At 36.5% G+C, this 4,270-nt stretch overlaps 1 pseudogene; it reads left to right on the top strand.

Moving 5' to 3' along the window:
- Positions 1-2,493: 2,493 nt before the first annotated feature.
- On the top strand, positions 2,494-4,270 carry LOC149059431 (uncharacterized; annotated as a pseudogene).

Genomic DNA, 4,270 nt, shown 5'->3' with positions numbered 1-4,270 from the left:
CCGGCTGACCGCGAAAAGACAAAGATAAAGGCCATTTCGAATTTTTGCGGATGCCGTTTGGTCTAAAAGGTGCCCCCGGAACATTCCAGAGGATGATGAACAAAGTACTCTCAGGCCTGAATGGGTTAAAAGCATTAGTATATCTTGATGACATCATTATTTATGCTAAGGACCTCCCAGATCATTCACAAAAACTTACAGAAATTTTGGAAAGGCTTAGACAATTCAATTTAAAACTACAGCCCTTGAAATGCGAATTTCTGAGGAAAGAGGTCACTTATTTAGGACATCAAATTACTGACGAAGGCGTTAAGCCTGACCCGAAATTGGTTGAGTGTGTTCAGAATTTTCCAGTACCCCAAAACGTAAAAGGTATTAAATCGTTCTTGGGACTCTCTGGGTATTATAGACGTTTCATTCAAAATTATGGACAGATAGCTAAACCACTAACTTCGTTACTAAAGAGGGATGTGCCATTCAAGTGGAGTGATCTATGTCAACAGTCATTCGAAAAACTGAAAACCCTTCTAATAAATTATCCGATCCTTCAGTACCCAGATTTCACTAGACCGTTCAATCTTACCTGTGACGCCAGCAACTACGCAATTGGTTGTGTACTTTCTCAGGGACCCATTGGGAAGGACCTACCAATTGCTTATGCATCCAGAACATTGAATAAAGCTGAAATAAACTACAATACGACCGAAAAAGAATTAGCAAGCATAGTATGGGGAGTTAAAACTTTTTGGCCGTACCTTTTTGGCCAACAGTTCAACATTATAACAGACCATCGGGCATTGGTGTGGCTGTTCAACCTAAAGGACCCAGGTTCACGGCTAACGCGGTGGCGTTTAAAATTGGAGGAACACCAATACACCATTCATTACAAACCTGGCGCTAATAACACAAATGCAGATGCTTTAAGTCGAATAAATCAAGTCGTCACCAGATCCTCGAAAGCTGCAGAGAATTCAAAATATCCAGACAATTCAGAACCATCAGAAATTTCCGATACTCCGAATGCTCAAAACGCTCATCAAGCTAGTTCTTCGGGAGAAATACAAATTTCCGAAAATTATCAGGAATTTCTGCAAGCAGATTCCAGTCTTAAGAAACCAACTAAAAAGATTAGCGAAGTATCAGGGAATATATTCGAAATGGATCATAACATTTCCTTGGTATGTGGCGTTTCGGCGGATTTCGAGATGACACACGGAATAGCCGTACAAATGAGAAGAAAATTTGGCAACCTAGCACAGCTACGTAGACTACAGAAAAAGGTTACCGAGGTAGCATCACTAGAAATAGCAGACAGAAACATATTCTACCTCATTACTAAAGAAAAGTTCTGACAAAAGCCGACCTGCGCAGATATTTTTCAAAGTCTTCAGAATCTCAAGAAAATTTGCCAAGAGCGGAAAGTCACGCGACTTGCTTGTCCGCGTTTAGTGATAGATCGGGACGGCATTAAATGGGAAACCGTCCGGAGCATGTTATACTACACGTTCCGAAATTCGGAAATAGAAATACAAATCGTGACACAAGAACGGTTAACGGAAGAAGACCAGTTACGAATCATTCGAGAATTCCACGAAACTCCTTTGGGGGGACATCAAGGAATAAATCGGACATATCAAAGAATATTACAACAGCATCACTGGAAGGGAATGAGACAGATGATCAAAACATATATCCTTTCCTGCGAAACTTGCCAACGTCAGAAAATACCAAATCGATCAGTAAAAGAACCAATGGTTATTACCACAACCGCTTCCAGACCCTTTGAGAAAATTTTCATGGATATTGTAGGACCATTCCCTAAATCTCATAAAGGAAATATATATTCATCTTAACTCTTCAAGATGACCTTTCTAAATTTGCATGGGCAGTCCCCATGATAAATCATGAAGCAAACACGGTAGCATACCATTTTGTAACCCAATTTGTGTGCTTACATGGACTTACGAAAAGTCTTGTCACAGACTGTGGAACGGAATTTCTGAGCCACGTATTCAGAGAAGTATGTCAACTCCTAAAGATCAAACAAACTTCAACCACACCATATCATCCTCAAAGCAATGGCTCTCTAGAGCGTAGCCACAGAACATTAGGGGATTACTTACGAAGTTTTGTTGACAAAGATCCTCAAAATTGGGACACTTATGTTCCATTCGCGATGTTCTGTCATAATTCGACCGTACATACAGCAACCAAATTTCAACCATATCAATTAGTTTATGGTAATGAAATAACAGTTCCTCATTCATTCACTCGAGACCCAGAACCTCAATACAACTATGAAGATTATCACTTTGAGATGAAGAAACAAATTAGATATCCAACCAGATTCACCAAATGTTACGATACTTAAGAGAAACAAACCTGTAAAGGTACACCGGAACCTTTTAAAACAATTTCATGAAAGAACATAACTATGTTTCAGACTCAGCCTAATTTCAATAAGCACCACAGAACCTTCTATCAATGATTTAGACCATAAAAATCATTACCAAGTATTCAATCTAACGTCATTCAAGAACCAACAAGGGATCTATTATGAGTCAAATGGAGTAGCCAGATTGTCACATGTTAATTGGGAATTGGTAATCTCCTTGGATGTACAATTATTAATTTCAAAATACCATGTCATCATGGCTCACTATGAAGCAACTACGACCATTTGTAAAAATATGAACAACAGATTTGGTAGTGTGGAAATTGAGGAGATTTGCTCTCTGTTTATACAACAATTTTCTAGAGCGACTTTGCCATATTTAAACGAGATCGAAGCTAATCACAGAAGTCTCATGTTAGCAATTGGTAATGATGGTAATAAAGTTCGACGGGGATTGGGGCAAACCTTCAGGCGTGTGGCCAACGTTCTGTACGGTGTATGCTCAAAGATTGATGTTGAATTCATTATAAATCAAATAACAGAACTAAACAGAAGCAAAGTACTTAGCAAAAAAAATATATTCCAGAGAAAATCAGGTTCCTACAAGCAGAAGTAAATCACTCTACACAACAATTAGAACTTCAACAACAAAAGGTAGAACAAAACCTCCAGTACCTACAAGCACAAGCAAATACTACTATCCAAAACCTTAATAAATTGGCGTTCAGAACCAAAGTATTAGAACAATCATTACTATTTGAACTAGTATTAAATAAGTACGCTCATGAAACACAGAACCTTATCTCTATAATAAACACAGCCTTAGATGGAAAAATTCACACTAGTGTCTTTACCCCACAGCATATTATTAAAGAACTTCTTGAAATTAAGGCAGACTTGCCGATTGGAAATACTTTTCCATTGGAAGTAAATACAGAATCTCTTAATGATATTCTCCGAATCTCTGAAAAAACTATATTCTTTAAAGACAACTATCTTATCTATGTAATAGAAATTCCACTAATTTCCAGTGAAGAATACAATATATACCACCCGATACCTTTACCTATAATCCACAGTGAACAAAATATTTTCTTAGTTGACCCTGAAATAGATTATTTAGGTGTAAGCAGTGACAATGAGAATTTTATTGTTTTAGATAACGTAAAATGGGGAGAATGTATAACATTAAATCCCTATAGAGTTTGTAGAGGTAATCAACATATCCAACATTGTGCAGAATCGGATGTATGTGTAGTTTCATTACTAGTGAATAACCAATTTAATCCAGACAATTGCAAGTTCAAATTCATTTCCTTAAAAACCCCTATATGGCATCAGTTGGTGCAAACTAATTCATGGATCTATTACACCCAACTGGAAGTAGGTACCGTCACTTGCACAAATCCAATAAGAAATTCCAAGATAGAAATTGAGGGCGTGGGCAGAATAACTATACCCCCATCTTGTAAAATCAATCTCAGAAACTCTATATTATTTTCTAATAACAAACCTAGTAGGGAAGTTCATTCAGACATTATACCAGTAAATTCTAGGAATGAACTGTTACACACATTGACAGATAAAGTCAAAACAATTATTCCTCAAAACCTTACAAATAAAATCCTAATTCAAAATTTGAACCAACTAACTAATAAAGCAGTTGAGTTAAATAAACTTTCTCATACATTGGCTGAACCTTCATTAATTTTTAATATTAACATTCATGTTATTTTCATTTATATTATTGTAATACTAACAATATTAACAACTAGTATATTAGGTCTTAGATTAAGAAAAAATGTCACAAAACTATACAACCCTGAAATACCAGAAGTAGAATAATCTAATGGTATTCAGGAGATCCAAGTATAA

The sequence above is a fragment of the Diuraphis noxia genome, unplaced genomic scaffold (assembly GCF_037042655.1).
Source record: "Diuraphis noxia isolate RWA-SAM2 unplaced genomic scaffold, SU_Dnox_SAM2 contig0001, whole genome shotgun sequence".
Lineage (NCBI taxonomy): Eukaryota > Metazoa > Arthropoda > Insecta > Hemiptera > Aphididae > Diuraphis > Diuraphis noxia.
This window is presented reverse-complemented; position numbering and strand designations above follow the sequence as displayed.